The sequence below is a fragment of the Vombatus ursinus genome, unplaced genomic scaffold, assembly GCF_900497805.2.
Source record: "Vombatus ursinus unplaced genomic scaffold, bare-nosed wombat genome assembly UNPS02014797.1, whole genome shotgun sequence".
Taxonomy (NCBI): domain Eukaryota; kingdom Metazoa; phylum Chordata; class Mammalia; order Diprotodontia; family Vombatidae; genus Vombatus; species Vombatus ursinus.
The window spans coordinates 14375367-14396375 of NW_020954575.1; the positions used below are offsets into that span (position 1 = coordinate 14375367).

The 21009-nt window shown below is 40.3% G+C and overlaps 1 pseudogene; it reads right to left on the minus strand.

Moving 5' to 3' along the window:
- The window catches only part of LOC114049125, a 58032-nt pseudogene that overhangs the window by 8337 nt on the left and 28686 nt on the right, over positions 1–21009 (minus strand).

A 21009-nucleotide genomic window follows, 5' to 3' on the forward strand; every position in this document is an offset into this window, starting at 1 on the left:
TAGAAGGTAGGATTTTAGCTGGGACTTAAAGCAAGCCAGGAGGCTGAGTTGAGGAGGAAGAGAATTCAAGGCATGGGGGACATTTTGGCAATGAAAATGGGCGGAATCAGAAGTGTTTTGTGGGAGGAACAGCAAGGAAATAAATGTCATTGGAGCTCAGAGTACTTGGTGGGGGCATAAAGTGTTAGAAAAATGAATAGAGGAGGAAGCCAGGTTATGAAGAGCTTTGAATGCCAAATAGAGAATTTTATATTTGATCCTGGAGGTGACAGGGAACCACTGAAGGTTATTGAATAGGTGGGTGACATGGTCAGACTTGTGTTTTATGAATATCAATTTGAAAGCAGAGTGGAAGATGGAGAGAAGCAGAGAGAACAATCAACAGCCTATTGCATTAGGCCTTTGGTGAGATGAGGAGGGCTTACACCAAGGTAGTGGGAGTGTCAGAGGAGAAAAAGGGATGTACATGAGAGATGTTGTGAAGGCAGAATCAAAGTTTGAATTGACAGGACTCAACAACAGAGTTGTTGCATGGCCACTGGATGAGTTGTTATAGCTCCTTCTTGACTGCCTTCCATCTATACTGAGTCTAACAAGCCATTCAGAACTTGGCTCCTCACCATCTGGTTTCCAGCAAATCCCAGCAGGGACTCCAGCTCCCAGACTTCTAGTGGTTCATCACGGTCTTTAGAAGCCCACAACATCATCATGGCTGCCTTCAATACTCCTTCGTCTAAAGGAGGAAAGACCAAAGGCAAAGAATAGAGGCCTGTACTCACAGGCCACATATTGTTCTGATCTGGGTAGAGCCTCTAGCCAGGAGGTGGGGAACCTGTGGCCTTGAGACCACATGTGGTAGGGCCACACTTGAGGACCTAGAGGGCCACATGTGGCCTCAAGGCCACAGGTTCCCCACTCCTGCTCTAGGCTCTCCCCATCCAGAATTTTTTATAGCATATCTCTCCTCATAGGCAGCTAGCATGGAAAAAGAGGAAGCAGTAAAGCTAGGGATTCCCTTTAGTTGGTTAGAGACTTCTGGAGATACTCCAGTCCTGGCTACCCTGCCAATCAGCAATCTTTCCATCACACATTTAGCAGAACAGAACCCATTACAGAATGTCTATGCACGCTCAAAATCAGGAAGGGGTCCTCTATCAATCATGTGGATCTCCAGAAGCAGGCTCTCTACCCTCTCCTACATGAGATCCATATACTTCCTCATCAATATTGCCCTCCAGATAGACAGATAGATACAAATGTAGAGAGATAGAGATACATAGAATATATAGAAATGATGAGGATGGGATCTAGACCCCAGAAAGAAAGAACCCTGGACTTTCCCACATGGCCAAATCTCTGGCGTTCCCCTGAGGCTATAATCCCATCAACTGGCCTTTCATTCTGGCTACACCCAATCTCTCAATTCTCTCTTGTGGTTAACCTAGCCTAGACCTCCATTATTTTACCTCCCTATGACCCCCAGGCCATTTCCCACCCTTAATCCTAGGTAGGCTCCATTATTCCTTGGCCACATGGTCCAGGTCCTAGGCATTCTGTCTATCCCAGCTTACTGGCCACTCCCATCCAGATCCTCCTTAGACCCCTCCTCCAGTCACCCCAAACTACTTGGCCACTCTGAGATCCTTCCCACAGTCTTTCTGTATATCTTGTCTCTATTAAGGTGCTCAGATTCTTAAAATCTAGTCACTTCTCAGATTCTTATAATCTAGCCAATAGCTCACTAATGTTCAGACTCCTTAAGAGTCTGCCCAATATGACGGATGTTCTAATAAAACTTGTCTTTGGCTGAAAGAAGGCCTGGGTCAAATTCTTTCAGGCAGGACCCGTGTGTTGTGATTTCAGGATCCCAGCACCCCTAAACCCCTAAACTTCAAGAGATACATATACACATATATATACATACACATATACTTATGTGTGTATATGTATATATTCCATATGTATGTATATGTACACATAGTTCTTGCTTATGTAAATTTATATTACGTAAATTTGACTCTAAGTAAAGAATTCTGAAAGAAATCCTAATTCCAATTTTAAAATTGTGCAGGATTTCATAATATGCAAATAAATGTCAGTCAGGAGAGGCTGCAGATATTGAAACAGGAAAGAAGTTCCCAGAGTTCCTGCAAAAAATAATAGATGAAGTCTCTACTTGCTTTAATGAAGGCAAAACTGGCCTATTTTATCATAGAATACCATCTTGAACCTACATCTCAGTAGAGGAAAAAACTATGCCAGGGTATGAAGTTTCAAAAAATAGTTACTCTTTTGCTTGGAGGAAATGCATTTGGGACTTGCAAATTAAAACCTGTTCTTGTACACCACTTAAAAAATCCCAGAGCATTGGAAGGAATCAGCAAGGATGTTAACACTATCTGTATATTATTTCACTAACCCTAAGACAAAGATAATCCTTATCATATTCCTTTCAGAAGTCAAAGTCAACAAGTTTTGTAATGATGATGGCATTCCTTTCAAGATTCTACTTATTTTAGATAATGCCCCAGGTCACCCTCTCCATCTGGATGATTTTAATGAAAATGTAAAAGTGGTCTACCTTCCCCCTAACACTAGCGTTACATTTGTCCACACAATTGCAGCTTTGAATGCAGATAAGGAGTTAAAATTGAGAGACATCTGGAAGTCCTATAATATTTGCTAAGCAATCCCAAATATTGCTAAGGTGTGGGAAGAAGTAACAGAAACATGTGTGAAGAGAGTTTGGAAAAAAAAAAGCATGCCCACAGTTCATTCCTGTGGAATGGACAAAGATGAAAGGTTAGAAGAAGTGCGAAGTAAGACTGTAAAATTAAAATAAGAATTGGAGCTAAAAGTGGATGAGAATTATGTGGAGGAGTTGATTAAGTTGCATGGAGAAGAATTTTTTATTTATTTATTTTTTTTTCAAGGTAATGGGGTGAAGTGACTTGTCGAGGTTACACAGCTGGTAGTATCAAGTGTCTGAAGTCAAATTTGAACTTAGGTCTTCCTGAGTCCAGGGCCAGTGCTTTATCCATTGCGCCATCTAGCAGCCCCGAGAAGAATTGTTGAATGAGGATCTAGCTGCAAAGACTGCAGAAGACAAAGGAAAGCTTCCGAATTTGAGGTCAAGCCAAAAAGGTTCATAATGAAATAATTGGTAGAACCATTTCATCATTTGAGTGAATTTTGTTCTTGTGTTGAAAAGATGGATCCATATACTTCAAGATTTTTAAAAGTTCAAAGACTAGTTGAATGTAATATTGCTTGCTATTATCAGATGGAAGAAAAAAAAAGACTCTGTCCAAACATCTCTCTTAGGCTTCATAAAAAAAAAAGTCATGAAGCCAGTGGTAAAGGCTAGGTGCACACCTATGTTAACTTCACTGCACAACAACAACAACAAATCAACTTTACCTGTTGTTCCATAATTCTGTTTATAAAGCTGGTGCAATATTTCATATGTCTGCATTTTACTACATTTTATGACTTGTGTAAAGGTATTTTATGACTTGCAAGAAGGTATTATTTTGTGTATGCTTTTGTTGTATAGGTTAAGTGAAGTGGGTGAATAAGGGCAAATTTGCATTACATAAAAATCACTTTACAGAGAGGTCTGCAGAAAGGTCCACTTAGATAAAGCAAGAACTATTTGTATAGATAAGCAAATATACTGGCCATCCACCCTATTTTTCCAGCATTATTGCACATTACTCCCCTCCATGCATGCTATGATCAGAGGGATGCTAGACTCAGCTGGAGCTGAGGAGAGCAGATGGTTAGATTTTAAGTGTGATCATTTATACTTCAGAAATTGGCAAATGTTACAAATCAAGGCTTTATTTATTATTTTGTTGAAAGTCTAGATTTTAAAAAACTATGAAGAAAATGTTAACAATACACAGATTAAACATTAAAAGTATGTTAAAGCATGCTTCCCACCCCCCTCCAGAGACCCAGTAGTTAAACATTTACTAGCATATTCTTGGCTGTGGTTCAGGAAAAATGACCTTTTTTTCTATTGCTCATGCAAGGCATTCATTCTCCTTACCTCAGTGCCTTTGCATTGATTGTCCCTCATGTCTAGAATGCATTCTCTCCCTAAGAACCCCTTGTTTCTCTTCAAAGCTCACCTCAATTGCTGTCCTTCCCAAAATCACCTTGTTTCTCTTTTATATATACCTACTTATGTACATGTTGTTTCCTCCAGCAAGATGGTAACCTTCTAGATGGCAAAGTATGTTTTTGCTTTGGTCTTCAAAATATAATATAAAAATATAATAGGCACTTAATATATGCTTGTTGATTGATAAATATCCCCTCTCTAAACAGAAGGGAGCTGGAGTTGGTGGTAAGGTAGAATTAAAGTTGAAAGTCTGGATCCCCAGGGACCAGATTGAATTCGCAAGTGGTATCGCATCATCACATATTTTCTCTTCCTTGCCCCTATTCACAAAAGAAAAGATGTCCCTGCTTTTCCCTAAAGCTCACGTCTCTACCTGTATCCTTAAATCCATTTCCTTCTGCCTTATCCTGAGCTTAGCTCTCTCTCATGCGTCTTCTCTTTCCCTCTCCGGTAGTTCTTTCTTCTCTGTCCTCAAATATAATGTGGTCTCCTCAATCCTTAAAAAATTTAAAAAGGTTTCCCTTGCATTTTTGTATAGGCACATCCAGCTACCTACAATCCTGTCTCTCTCTCCCCCTTTACTGTCAAACTTCTGTAAAGAGTTGTGACTTCCTTAATACCTCCATTTCTTCACCACCCACTCTTTAACCTCTGACTTTCTGGCCTCCAGTCTTCTTTGACTTCAGACCCTCTACAGTCTTCTGGTTCTTCTCCAATCATTCCTCCTTTTTCTTTGTTGTCTTATCTTCCTTAACCTCTAACTTGCTCCTTAATGTCTATATTCCTTAAGGATCATCTTGTCAGAATTCTTTTCTCTCTCACTTTTGTCTTAACGTCAAATTAGGAAGATTTGGAATACCAAAAGCCAGGACAAGAACACAAGGAACTTAAAACAAGAAAGTAAAGCAAGCCAGTGTACTGAGAGGATATACTCATATAACAAAGGGCAGTCTTAGAGAATGATGGAAATAGGTTGCTGGGGCCCTGGTGGAACTGGGCACCTTCTCAGCAAACCTGTGAAGTCTGTTGGGTTTTTTATAGGATTCTTATCTGTGTCTAGCAGAACCAGGCACTCTGGTCTGGGAAGAAGATGTCTGGACATAGACACTGGTGCTGACTCATGATAGTGGGATGAAAGAAATACTCCTGGGGAGTTAGAGGGTAGTTGATATTTACTCCCCACCATCAGGAAAACGGTACAGTATTTTTATCATTACTGCTGGTCTTGCTAAGACTGAGTGACAGCTTCCCTGTTGGGGTTTTTTAGCTTCCTCTGGGCTTCTTTGTTAGCAGTTTGAGGAAACTATTACATCTCTTACAGCTCTCTTCTTTAATCATCTAATTCACTCTCACAACCTCAACTACCACCTCTATGCAAATGACTCACAATTCTCTACCTCCAGACTAGACTTCTTCAGAACTATAGACGCATATATCTACCTAGACATTGCACCTGAAACTAAAACCACACACATCCCAAACATTTTTTCCCCTTTCTCCCTAAACCACCTCCTCCTCATGACTTCACTATTTGGGACCATGACGCCATTCATCCAGATTCCCAAGTTTCTAATTTTGTGGTTATTTGTGACTTTTGCTCTCCTTTAGCATTCATATGTAACCAATTACAGTGTCCTATTAATTCTAACGTCCCTCTTCTCTATTCCCACTGACATCCTCATTACCTTGCAACACACACACACACAAACACACACACACACACACACACACACACGAGTTGCAGTAGCCTCCAAACAGGTGTCCATTCCCTTTCACTTCTTTAAGCTTTCTGGTCATACCATTCCTGCAGTGAAAAATCTCCATTGTTTCTCTTCTGGCAGCCAGGAAGAGCAATGTATAGAGGGCTAGACTTTGAGTCAGAAAGACTGAGTTAAAATTCTACCTCAGACTAATTCAGTGACCCAGAGCAACTCACTTAACCTTATTTATCTGTAAAACGGGGATAATAATAGCACCAACCACACAAGTTGATATGAGGACCAAATGAGATAATATATGTATAGTGCTTTGTAAACTTTATTGCACTATATAAAATTACATTATTATTATTATTATTCCTGCCTACCAGGTCAATGTCAAACTCCTTTGCATCACATGTATTCAAGATCTCCTCAATTTAGCTGCAACCTACCTGTCTAGCCTTCACTTCCTCCACACTCCAGCCAAACTGGGCAATTCTTCGCCCAGACCACCTACTGCCCCTTTCTATAACTGTACTTTTTGTTCACACTACCCCTATGCCTGAAGAGCTCTCCCTCCCTCCTTTTCCCACCTCCCATCTTTTTTTTAAAATTAATTTATTTTGATTTATCAACAATCACTTCCATAAGCTCTTGAGTTTTGAATTTTTCTCCCCCTCCCTCCCCACCTCCCTGCCCAAGACGGCGCACAATCTGATATAGGCCATACCCCACCTCCCATCTTTGCCAAGTGGATTTTTGCCTAGATTTTCAAAATCGTGCTCATGTGTTACCTCCTTTGGAAAGCCTTCTCTGGTCTCTCCTCTCCTTGATGATAACCTTCGCCTTCAAAATTCATACAGCATTTTGCCTTGTGGATCTCTGACACAAGTCATGTAATAAGTATATGTTATAGTTATTTTTTTGTGTGTCTTATCCCCTTTTAGATCATAAGCTTGCTGAGGACTCACTAAATTCTTTTTTTTTTAGGCAATTGGGGTTAAATGACTTGCCCAAGGTCACACAGCTAGTAAGTGTCGAGTATTTGGTCTGAAGACTCACTAAATTCTGAATAATGCTTCAGATAGAAAAGTTTCTTAAATGAATTTGTCGAATCAAAATGTATTACCCCACAAGGTGGCGCCCTAGCACCACAAAGACGAGGACCAGCGTAGGCCCTGCAATCTATTTCTGATCCAACAGGGTTATTTTTGTAGCTGGAGGCGGGTAGAAAGACCAGGAGTACAATAACAAGAGAAGGAATTAAGTAATATATAAATTTATCTTGTTATTACCCATTTCTACTACCTGGAGAAAGAAAAATACAAAGGAGAACCCACACCTTCCAGGAAACCTTCCCAGGCTAATCATGACTCAACAAACATTTCATTCGAACAACCATTTATTAAAGCCTACTCTACCTGTCGGAAATACTGTGTTGCTTGCTTAACACACAGAATGAAGGAATAAAAAAGCGTTTATTAAGATGTTACCAGGTGTCAAGCACTGTACTGAGTTCTGGGATGGAAACACAAAGGCAGAGGCAGGGTCCTGTTCTCAAGGAGCTTATGTTCTAATGGGGGAGGAAATAGGAAGATTATTTTGGTTTGGAAAATTATAAGGTTGGCAAATAGAGTCATGAAGAGTAGACCGACCCACCCTTTCCTGTAGTGGGGTGGGGAAAGGAGAAAGGCATAAGAACAGGGCTTAGGCATCATCCCTCCTTACTTCCACCTCCTCCTGGCTTAAGGTTTAGAGATAAAAATGCCCACTAGAAGCTTAGATTCTCTAAGGGACTTCACCTCTTCCCTCCCCAAATCTTTCTTATGAATAGATCTCTAACTGTGTTAAGCACTATTCCCTTCCTTAGTAAAAGTTCTTAATCTGAAGCCCATAAACTTGTTTACATTTTTAATAACTATGTTTCTTTATCATTGTTTTCCTTTGTAATTATATGTATTTTATTTATTTTAAAAAATGATTCTAAAAAGGATAATGTTGTTCAGTTGTTTTTCAGTCGCATCTGACTCTATGTGATCTCATCTGGAGTTTTCTTGGCAAGGATGCTAGAGTGGTTTGCTATTTCCTTCTCCAGCTCATTTTATAGATGAGGAAACTGAGGCAAACTGGGGTAAATGAGTAAGTGACTTGCCCAGGGTCACACAGCTAAGTATCTGAGGCCAGATTTGAACTTAGGAATCTAAATCTTCCTGACTCCAGGGCCCTGTACTCCATCCACTGTGCTACCTAGCTGCCCCCGAAGCAAGGTTTCACCAGACCCTCAAAGGGGTTCAGAAGGCAAAAAAAAGTTAAGAACCTCAGCAGAGTCCAAGTAGAAGTCAACCTCCTTACGCCTACTTCTCCCCTTGGACTTCAGGAAGCACAGTGCATCACTCTTTTTCATCTAAGTATCCTTTTGCAACATAAATATAGAGTTTGCTTCCTAGCCTTCTAGACCAGGGGTGGGGGACTTGTGGCCTTGAGGCCACATGTGGCCCTCTGGGTCCTCAGGTTCAGCTCTTTGACCGAATCCAAACTTCACAGAACTTCATAGGGGCAGGTACTAGATAAAACTTAGACAAAGCTCAATCACTTCTCCCATAATGCTCTGCTGAAATAAAGTTGCATGGTTTAATGGAAAGGGTCCCAGGGAACGTTGGAGTCCCAGATCTGGCACTTCTACCTGTGTAGCTGGGGTTGTTACTTAACCTTTCAGGTTTGGTTTCCTCATCTGTAAAATGGAGATAATAAAGCTGCCTTGCTTACCCCCACAGGCTTGTTGTAAGGAAAACCAAGGAGTTACATAAATGAATTGTAGTAAATGGTCAATTAATATTTGTGTTGAATTGAAAACCCTGTCTACTATCACTAAGCCCAGAGCATACAGAAAAGACAATTAACTCCATTTGTTCCACAATCATTTATTAAGTGATTATTATGTGCCAGGCACCGTGCTGTGGATTCAGACACAAAACCAAAATGGTTCCTGTCTTCAAGGAGTTTATATTCTTGAGGGTAGCAGCTTTGTGTGAAAGAGGAACAAAGTATACATACATGGAGATGTATATATATATATGACAGAGAGATAGCCACAGAGAGGGACAGAGAGAGGGAAAGGGTGGGGGAGATAGAAACAGAGACAGAGAGAGACAGAAATTTCAGGAGATCACATCAGAAACAACTTAGAGGAGAGAGAAAGAAAATACATTTCCCAATCATATATAGGGAAGGAGTTCATGATCAGAGAAGGAAGTAAGATAGGACAATTTTGCTTACTTAAAATGCAAAGGTTTTTGTACAACATTGACAGATATATATACACATGCATATATGTGTATGCACATATGTGTACATATATAAACACATATGGGTATATATACACATACATATATATTCATATATACAGTATAAAATTTCCTACTTTTCTCATATGTCTTACCATCTTTGGCTTCTTTCTCAGCTGCATTTACCCAATGACACCCACAAATCAGGAACACAATAAATAGCCATGTTATCTTAGAGAAACCGGTTTCTTTTAGAACAAAAAAAAAGGCAAAAAGTAAAACAAACTCCCATAGACAAAGGTGGGGAGAGCAAGCTTATCTTTCCCCTTGAGAGACTGAGAGGATTGAATGGAAGCAAAGGATGGGAGATCGATAAATAGTTCCATAACAGGAGCACATGACTTCTGCCCAGGCCAAGTCATTCACTTATTCAGATATTCATTCATTCAATCAGTCAAAAAGCTTTATCAAGCACTTACTATGTGTCAGACACTGAGCTAAGTACAGAAGATACAAAGAAAGGTAAAAGCAAGGTTCCTGCCTTAAGAAACTCACATTATACTGGAGAAGACAGCATGTAAATAATTCAGTACATACAAGATATATAGACTAGGTAGAAAGTCTCAGAAGGAAGGCCCAAGTAGTGAAGGAGAACAAGGAAAGTCTTCTTGCAGAGCTTGGGATTTGAGCTGAGTCTTGATCGATGAAGGCTGCAAATTCCAAGAGGCCAAGGTGGGAAAGGAGAACATTTGAGGCATTGGGGAGAGCCTGTGAAAAGATAGGAAGAAGGGAAATGAAGTAGTCTGTGTGAGGAACAACAATAATGTCAGTGTCACTGGATTGTAGGGTATATGGAGGGGAGATGGGAGTGAGGGTAGGAGTGGGAGGGGAGGAAATAAAGTGTAAGAATGCTGGAAAAATGGGAAAGCGTAAGGTTGTGAAGGGCTTTAAATTCTAGACAGAGTAGATTTTATTGGGTTTGGGAGGTAATACGGGGTTACTGCAGTTAATTGACATCATCATCATCATCACAGCTAGCATTTACATAATGCTTTAAGATTTTCAAAGCATTTTACATGTTTTATCTCATTTGATCAGATTGTGCTTTAGGAAAATCACTTTGGTAGCTGAGTGGAAGATGGATTGAAGTGGGGAGAGACTTGAGACAGAAAAGCTATTGCAACCAGAACGCTATTGCAATAGCCCAGGCACGAGGTGTGAGGAGATGAGGTCCTACACCTGGGCGGTGGCTATACAAGTGCAGATAAGGAGACATAAACAAAAGATGTGAAGGTAGAAACAGGACTTGACAACAGATTGGATCTGTCCATTGAGGACAGATGGCAGAGGACAGTGAGATGATGCCAAGATTACAAACCTGGGTGACTGGGAGAAGGGTAATACTCTCGTCAGTAAGAGAAGCACTGGGGAAAGGGAAGGTTTTCTTGGTGGGTAGGGGAATGGGGGGGGGGGAAGATGATGAGCTCTGGTTTAATGTCATAGAGTCCTGTTCTCCTTGCTCTACAGACTGGCACTTCTTTCATAATGTGGAGCTCATTGGCAACAGTGGCTTCATCTCTGGTCCTTGGGTCTCTGGCACAGCAGCCTCAGCAGCCCTGATTTCTTTCTAGGTTCCAAAATGTTTACATCCTTCTTCCCTGTTCATCTCTCATATCATATCATGGCATAATCAACTTCATTGAGAGGGTGGAGGGAAGAGGTACTATGAGAGACGAGGAAAAAAGAGGTTTGGAATAACCTTGGTTGGAGAGTCAATTAGGGAACAGTAAAAAACGATTGCCTTGATGCAATGAGGGCCCAGTTGAGAGCAGATAATATAAATATTCAATGGACCCAGTCAACAAAGTCACATGACCTCCTTCAGATCTCTTGAGTGGCATGTGAGTAGAGGAGGTAGATGGTAAGAGTAAGTCAGAGTTAGGGTTTGGCAAGGTCTAAATGGCAAAAAGGGAGCAAGGAATTTCGGAGTAAAGGACAGCAGAGTTGGACTGATTCAGCAATACGTTGAAATGAGAAGAATTCTTAATGCTTTTGGTCAGGTTCTAGATTGCAAGGTTCAGTAAGAAGAAGCACAGAGTACACCAAATCAGAGTCAGCAGAGAGAAAGCCAATCAAGCCAGTCGTATTGAGGGGGAATACTCACAAGAAGGGTCTGTCAGGGAAGATGGAACCAGGTCCACAGAGAGCCACAAGTGACTGTACCAAAACCAGTAAAATCTAATGGTTTTTTATAGGGCTCTTATCTGGGTCAAGAAGGACTAAGTATTGGAGAGAGAGAGAGCAGGGAACCTGGACCTGGAGGCTGGTACTGATCCATCCTGGTTGGAAATTGCTGGGGAATTGGGGCCAGTTAAATCTTCAATCCAAAATCTCCACTGGCTGGAAAAGGGTCTTGCAGCCATTAGTGCAGGCCTTACTTTGATAGGGTGACTCAGGAGATTTGAGTTTCCCCAGGAGCTCCTTTGTTTATGGGATGAAGAGGCATGAGTGTATCTAAAGCAAAGGTGATAGTCTGGCCAAAAAAAAAAAAAAAAGTTGGGGAGATTGCAGGTGCTGGTGAGGATAAAAATTAGATTTGGGATCACAGAAGATAAAATACTCAATTTTGATTATATAAAATTTTTAAAGTTTTTTGCACAAACAAAACCAATATGGCTAAAATTAGAAGGGAAACAGTTAACTGGGAAAAAATCTTTGCAGCAAGTGCCTCTAATAAAGATCTCATTTGCAAGATACATAGAAATTGATTCTAACACAGAAGAATAAGAGTCATTCCCCAATTTATTAATGGACAAAAGATATAAACAGCAGTTTTTAAAGAAGAAATACAAACTTTCAAAAGCCGTATGAAGAAATTCTCCAAATTACTAATCAGAGAAATTCAAATTAAAGCGACATTAAAGTTCATAACCAGATTGGCAAAGATGACAGAAAAGGCAAATGACAAACTTTGGAGGTGCTGCAGGAAAATGGACACAGTAGCACAAAGTTGGTGGAACTGTGAACGGATCTGGTCATTCCAGAAAGCAAATTGTAATCATGCCCAAACTATGCATACATTTTGACTCAATGATACTACTGGACCTATAAACCAAAGAGATCAAAGAAAGAGGAAAAGGACTCACCTGTAAAAAATATTTATAGCAGCTCTTTTTATAGTACCAAAGAACTGGAAACTAAGAGGGGTGCCCATCAATTGAGGAATGGCTTAATTAATCAATATTTATTAAGCCCCTGCTAGGTACAAGGCACTATGCTAACACTGAACTGATAACAATGAATGCAATAGTAATAAATAATGGTCATGAATGCAATGGCATATTATTATAAAATAAAGAAGATGAAAGGAATGGGTTCAGAGAAATCTGAGAACGCTTCTATCAACTAATGAAGTATACAGAATCAGGAGAGCAATTTACACAACAACAACTTTGTAAAGAAATAATTTTGAATGACTCAAGAATTTTGATCAAGGTAATGATGAACCAATGTTGAGGTCAGTTTCCTTATCACATGTAATGTTTGTGTTCTGGCCTCATTCTCTCAAGGCCAAACAGAGTTTTCATGTGCGCTGGTCTCTTCACTGCCAACACTGGAGACTCCACAGTCTTTGTTACCCCCACTGTTAGAGGCAAGTGACCTACTCCCCAGTTCCATTTAACCACTGAACATTAGTTTTTACAAAATGATACTTGCTTAGCCATAACAAACATAGAAACATTTCTCTCAACACCATCAGGGCATATTCTCCTCCATATCACCTTGGTTTCTAAGATAGAGTAGGCTCAACTTAATTTGGTTCCAACATAGCATTAGTCCCACCAAGTTTGTGTCTAAAGGCAGCATCCCTGATGGATGAGTTCTCCTCTCAGCTTTCCCCTGGAAGGGGAACCCAAGAGTCCTCCAGAAACCACTCTCTTCATTTGACACCATGGACCAAGCTGTCACTGAGATTGCTCAGAATCAAATGAAGCACAGATCCTAGCTGAAGATGATTGGTCTGTTCGAAAGCCTCCACAGCCAATCAGAGTCTCCTCTTTAACATGCAGTTAGCTGACCAGAACCACACTTCACAGTCTGTCTTTTCAAGGCGTTTCCCTTAGAAAATTATTACAATTCTTACAGAAGAAAGGTTTGCAGGTTTTCTAAATGGAGAGATGCTGTCCCAGGCTTTCTGCATGTACACCAGACCCTGTCCCATGGAGAATGAGAGTGATGAACAAGATGAGCTCTAGTTCTATGATCTGCTACCTGGTGCAGGGGTTAAGATCTGCACCAGTGAAGGGAGCAGCCACAATAAGGAAATCACAAATCCTCAGAGTAATCAGAAGATCAGAGCCATTCAAATCTGTGTACATTAGGCTAGCCGGTTCTGAGAAGCAGAAATGCATCTTGAGAGTCAGAGGGACAGAACATTTGTATATTCTAATTGGGAATGAGCCCCCAAGGACTCTTCGCTTCCCATAATCAAGAGTAAAGAATGTGGCCTCATTTACCTTTGACCCCAGAGTCAAACTGCAACTCAAATAACAAATAATTACTCCTGTCTCACATTTCCTTCTCATAAACAAGGACTCTTGCTCCAAAGTGTACGTTTAGAGATCTAGGGATTGCTACTCTCCAGAGGCCCTCCTCTCTAATGAGGGGCCAGAGCAGCACTGGACACACCCAAAACGCAAGGAGGAATCCTTTGGAGGATCAGAAGCATTCTTCCCGCTGCAATGATCTGGGCATCTATACCGTGGCCAGGGGCCTGGCATTATCATCATAATTACAACTGACATTTATATAGCACTCAAAGGCCTGCAAAGTATTTTATGGACATTTTATCATATGAGTCCCACAATCACAGTAGTATTATAGCATTGCAAGTATTATGATGATGAGGATGATGATTTTTACATGAGGAAACAGACTCAAGGAGGGTGGAGAACCTGCCGCCTAGAGGCCACATGTGGCCCTCTAGGTCCTCAAGGGTGGCCCTTTGACTGAATGTCACATGTGGCCCTCTGGGTCCTCAAGGGCGCCTTGAGGCCCCAGAGGGCCACATGTGTGTTCTGTGAAGTTTGGATTCAGTCAGAGGGCTACACTTAGGGACCTAGAGGGCCACGTGTGGCCTCGAGGCTACAGGTTCCCCATCCCTGGTAAGGGAATTGCAGATTTAGTAGCAGAGTACTAGCTAGCAGAAAGAGCACTGTTTCTGTTCTCTGAAGACATGGGTTCAAATTCTTCTCCTGATGCTAACTACCTATGTATTCTCGGACAAATCACTTAGGTTCCCTGGACCTCATTTTCCTTATCTATAAAAAGGGGAGGATTGGCCTATATGGTCTCTAAAGCCTGTCCCAGTTCCCAATCCATGACCAAAGCTAGGGGGCCCAGTGGATAAAGCACTATACATGAAACTGGGAAGATCTGAGTTCAAATACAGCCTCAGTCACTTGCTAACTATGTGACCCTGGGCAAGTCACTAATCTTCTCTCAGCCTCAGTTATCTCAACTGTAGAATGGAAATAATAGCACTTACCTCCCAGGCTTATAGTGAGGATCAAATGAGATAATATTTTTAATGCGCTCTGCAAACCTTAATTTCTATATACGTGTCAGCTATCTAATAACCCTAGTAAATGTCACGGGCGGGATTTGAAACCAATTCTTCAATAAATCAACAACATTTATAAAGTGCCTCCTGTATGCCAAGTCTCATAATAGGCACTAGGGATGCAAAACTGAAAATGAAAGTCTCCACCTTCAAGGAGGTCCTATTTTGGGGGGATAAACAACATGTCAATAACACATAAATAAGTGCATACAAAAGATCCACAGAACAAGCATGGTTTGGAACACTCCTCTTGGAGGTGGGTATGTGCTCTGGCCCATTTCTGGGAAGGAAATATAGTCGGGTCCCTTGCTAAAAGACACATGTTAGTCCTGTGGTCCCTGAGACTGGAGGACTGGTTGTGTCAAAAATGATAAGCTCAGGGGCAGCTAGGTGGTGTAGTGGATAGAGCTCTAGCCTTGGAATCAGGAGGACCTGAGTTCAAATCTGGCCTCAGACACTTGGCAATCACTAGCTGTGTGACCCTGGGCAAGTCACTTAACCCCATTGCCTAAACCCCCCCCCCCCAAAAAATGATAAGCTCTGAGCAAGGATCATCATAGACAAGGATACTGGGACATGGAGCCAAGGTGCTACAGACACCAGCAAGACACACGGACAGACCAAAGGACCAACCAGGAACTGGTGGGTTGCACATTTGCAACAGTAAGCTGGCAGAGCACATGAACATCTCCAGATGAAGGGCTACCATCCACTCCAGCTACAGATAAGTAAGTACAAGTAACTGGGGTAGGGGAGCGCACTAGCAGCTGGCGTGGGGGTCAGCAAAGGCATTATGAAAGGTGACTTGAACCTAGCTTGGAAGGAAGCTAGGCATTCTAAGAGGTGAAAGGGAAGTAGGAGCACATTTCAGGCCTAGCCCTTATTGGCTTCTCATGCTATTGGGAAATCATCCCAAACAATAGAAGTTTTCAGATAGCAGGCGGCTAGGTGAAGAAGTGTATAGACTGCTGAATCTGGAATCAGGAATCCAGAGTTCAAATCCCACCTCGGACACTAGCAATGTGACCCTGTGTAAGTCACTTAACCTCTGTCTGCCTCAGTTTTCTCAACTGTAAAATGGGCATAATGATGGTAACACCTCCCAGAGTTGTTGTGAGGATCAGATGAGATAATATTTGTAAAACACGTAGCACAGTAAGTGGCACATAGTAGGCATTTAATTGATGCTTATTTCCTTCCTTCCAGATGGATGCATTTTTTTTCTTTTTAATATTTCTTACGTCTTATGTTTTGATGTCACAGTCATTTCTAGGAAGAAAAACCCATCCCCCCCACAACCACCCCAGGACTGAACCTTCCCTTTTATTTATTTGTTTGTTGTTGTTGTTGTTTTAAAGCTTTTAAACAAAAACCCAAGATAGCAAGTGACCTCATCTAACCATGTATATAATATTCTGACCCCATTTCTCTTTTGTGAGAAGAGATATATCTTCCCACAGATCTTCATTTTTTTTTTTTTTTACAATTTCTCAGTGTTTGAGTTCTCAAACAGGTACGTTTCTGTATTTTTTATTTAAATTTGGGACATAAGAGATTATAATGACATTGATTTGTAGTTAATGAGACCTTAGTTTTCTCATCTGTGAAATAAAAAGCTTAGACTAGATGAGATTTGAGGTCCTCTCTGGTTTTTAGCATTCCATCACTCTATTGCTTTATCATTCAGGACAGATCCCTAATGAAATATTCATCCTAAAGAAAGAAAACAATGGATAAAAGGAACACAGACTATGATGTCATTAGAAGTGACTTGCTACAGTCAGCCACTGTTTCCCTCCTTTTTGAGATTTGTTGTTTTCCCCTAACATTCCTGGACATTAGATGCTAGCACCTTGGCTGGCAGCAGCCCTGGATCCTCCTCACATTGAGAAATGTGTGAAGGAATATCCTTCTTTGATATTTTTCCCTCCCTGGATTTCCATGATACTGTATCTCATACTATTCCCCCCATCTCTCTGATTTCTCTTTCCCTATTTCACTTGCCACTCTTCCTTCAATCATCCCCAAAATGTTAGCTTTTGCCCTTTTCTCTATCCTCTTTTGGTGACTCTATCCTCTATCATAGCTTTAATTATCAAGTCTACACAGATGACTTTCAGGTTCACTCTTTCAACCTTGACCTTTCTGGTGAATACCATTCCCACATTTCCAAATGTCTCACTGGATATCCATACTCAAAAGATCCACCTCTAAAGGGAAGCAGAAAGCTGATAAGGGCCTCATTTCTAAAATAGAGAACTGGGTCAAATGTATAAGAATACAAGTTATTCCCCAATTGATAAATGGTCAAATGATATGACCATAGATGAAGAAATTAAAGCTCTCTATAGTCATATGAAAAAATCCTCTAAATCATATTGATTAGAGAAATGCAAATTAAAACAACTCTGAGGTACCACATCACACCTATCAGATTGGCTAATATAACAAAAAAGGAGAATGATAAATATTAGAGAAGATGTGGGAAAATTGGAACACTAATGCATTGTTGGTGGAATTATGAATTGATCCAACCATTCTGGAGAGCAATTTGGAACTATGCCCAAAGGGCAACCAAACTGTGCATACCTTTTGATCTAGCAATACCACTAGTAGGTCTGTATCCCAAAGAGATCATAAAAATGGGAAAAGGACCCACATGTACAAAAATATTTATGGCAGCTCTTTTTGTGGTGGCCGAGATTTGGAAATTGAGGGGATGCCCATCAATTGGGGAACTGACTGAACAAGTTGTGATATATGAATGTAGTGGAATACTATTGTTCTATAAGAAATGATGAGCAGGCAGATTTCAGAAAAACCTGGAAAGACTTGTATGGACTGATGCTGAGTGAAGTGAGCAGAACCAGAACATTCTACGCAGCAACAGCAACATTGTACGATGACCCACTTTGATAGACTTAGCTCTTCTCAGCAATACAATGATCTAAGACAATTCCAAAAGACTCATGATGGAAAATGCTATCCACATCCAGAGAAAGAACTATGGAGTCTGAATGCAGAGCAAAGCATACTATTTTCTCTCTTTTTTTGTTTTTGTTTTTTCCTTTCTCATGGTTTTTCCCTTTTGTTCTGATTCTTCTTTTACAACATGACTAAAGTGGAAATATGTTTAACGTAATTGTACATGTATAGCCATCAGATTACATGCTGTTTTGGGGATGGGGGAGGGTAGGAAGGGGGAAAAATTTGGAACTCAAAATCCTATAAAAATGAATGTTGAGAGGCAGCTAGGTTGCACAGTGGATAGAGCACCGGCCCTAGAGTCAGAAGGACCTGAGTTCAAATCTGGCCTCATATGTATAACACTTACCAGCTGGGTAACTCTGGGCAAGTCACTTAACCCCAATTACCAAAAAAAAAAAAAAAGTGAATGCTGAAAACTTAAAATAAATAGGAATAAAAAGAAATATCCACCTCCAATTCAACGTGGAAGCTGAACTCATTATCTTCACTCCTGAAACCTGGCCTTTTCCCTAACTTCCCTGTTTCTGTTGATGATTTCACCATCCTTGTAGTCTCACAGGCTTAAAAACCACAAAGCCGTATTTGACTCTGTCCTGCTTCACCCTCCATATCCAATCAGTATCAAGTCTAGTTGGTCCTGTCTCTACAATTTCTCTTCAATCTGTCTTCTCATTTCTATTGCCATTGCAGCCACTTTAATCCATTCCCTAAACCCCTCTCATCTGGCCTAGAGTAATAGCCTGTTAACTGGCTTTTCTGCTTCCAGTCTCTCCCCATCTCCAATTCTTTTTTTTTTCCATAAAAGTCCTTTGTTAGCAGAATTACATCTTCAGTAAACAATTCAGTAAGTCAAGTTCCCACTGTAGATCTCCAATATGCACATACTAATTCATTAAATATTAATTAAATAAATAAATAATTTATAACAATAAATTAAAATTTAAAATAATAAAAATTTTAAAATAATAATAAATTAAAATTCATTAAATAGCAAAAATGACCATCTCTCAACAAATGGCACAAGACAACTTATCTTTTCAATAAACGAAGCGCTGCCTCAACAGGTAGCTTCTGACTGTGCCTTTGATCAGCATGAAGTCAGCCACACATAATCTGGCTGAGCCATCTCCAGATCATGAGCAGTGGAAGCTTGCAAATGGCATTATGGCTTATCTCATTTGATCTTCACAACAACCCTGTCTTTATTTCTATTTTATATAAGAGATTCAGAGAAGTTAGATGACTTGCTCCGAGTCACATAGCTAGGGTTTGAGGCACACTTCTTGTAACAAATATGCATAGTCAAGTAAAACAAATCCCCACACTGGCCGTGTCCAAAAATGTGCATCTTATTCTGCATCCTGAGTCTATCACCTCTCTGTTAAGAAGTAGGGTATCATGCTTCATCCTTGGTCCTCTGGATCCATAGTTGGTCATTACATTCATTGATCAGAGTTCTTAAGTTCTTCAAAGTTGTTCTTAGACCTCTCTTATACATTTATTATATTATAACATATATGTTCATATATAGCACACCTAAATTACATGTATATATACATATATATAGTGTGCATTTTTTCTTCTCTTCACTTTCTCCTGGATGGGCAGGGTCATTTTTTGTCTTTGTATTCCCAATACATTGTACCTCCTATATGGTAGTATACTCTTAATAGATTTTTGTTAGGAAATCCCTTAAGGGCAGGGACTATTTCATTTCTTTCTTTGTATCTCCAGCACCTTGCATAGTGCCTGGCACACAGTCGGTACTTAATAAATGCTTGTCGATTGACTGATTAATATTAGTTTCCCTAGCCTCCGCTGCCAACCAGACCCATACTTGCCAATCCCTTATACATCGTTACAGTCTATTCATTGCCTTGGGGAAATAGTCTGTGGGTAAAGAAGTTGAACATTCATAATGGAGTTTAGGAGCACATTTTCCATGCTTTCTTGTGACCAGCTCACTGACCCCATATCACATAGACTTAATATCCTTGTCTTACACAGTGATAGCATTGAGCTAATGCAATACTTCTTTCTGTGTCCCTCAGCCTCTACTGAACTGGACTTGAATGTCATTTGTTCTTAGACTTCTTTCTTTTTATCCTGGGTGATATCACTGTTAAACAGTGAGTGTCATAGTTTCATTTCCTCTTTTCCCAATCCATCCACAGGAAGACTTTGAACTTTCACCTCTGAAGGTACTTATCGAATTCTTATTATCTGGTTCTTTTTAGTTGCAATACTTTTTTCTTGGAAGGGCATCTGACACAGCCAGTGGGACTATGAGCATCTTATCCTTTCTGAAAAATGATAAATGGCAGAACAGTCACTGATTTGAAATCACACGTCCAATTTTAAAAGAAAATCATCTGTAGTTTATTGGACCTTGCCTTCCTTATCTCAATAATCTGACTTTCGGAATAGTTTCTGTCTTAAACTGACCTCAGCTCTAGAGATTTCCTGAGAGTTGCAGAGCATCTGGAAAGGATCTCAGAGGCCATTTAGCTCAACCTGCCCATAAAAAAAGATTTTCTCTCCTCCATCTCCTGAACAAGTCAACGCAGAGCCTCTGCTTGAAAACCTGAGGAGGTAATGACCGTCTGAGGCACCTCCTGCCCAAATGAGACAGAAAAAGTTCAAGAAAAATTCCCTAACTTTCTATTATTAGGGGCAAAGAGGGGAAATACATTTTCTCTAGATTAGGGTGGGCAAAGGATAGGGGTGACACTAGCGAGACGTGAATTAAAGAGGAAGAAGATCATTGTTATTAATATCCAGGATGAATTAACAAAATTGGTGACTTCCGCAAAGCAAATACTCACTTGCCCATACTATCCACATATTTAGGCCACTGCTGCTCAAGGACAAGCGACAGTTCCAAAGGAACTTAAGAAAATGGCCTCAGTATATTCCAGAAGAGTCTTGTCCTCCCTGTATCTAAGAAACACAGGTCACAGAATCTTAGAACTGTCAATCAGTCATTCGACAGACATTTTTTAATACTTAAATTTAAATTTTAATTTAATTTTTTAATTAATAAGCATTTATTTTCTTTCCTTCTTACCTCCTCCCCAATTAAAAAAAAAAAAAGGAAAACAAACTCTTGGAATAAATATGCTTAGACAAGCAAAACAAATTTTCATATTGTCGACGTACAATAATGTACTCTCTGATCTGCCTCTTGACTCTATCACATGGATAACACAATTATCATCTGTGCTCTAGAACCATGGTTGGTCATTGAACTGATTAGATTCGTTAAGCCTTTCAAAGTCAATAAGT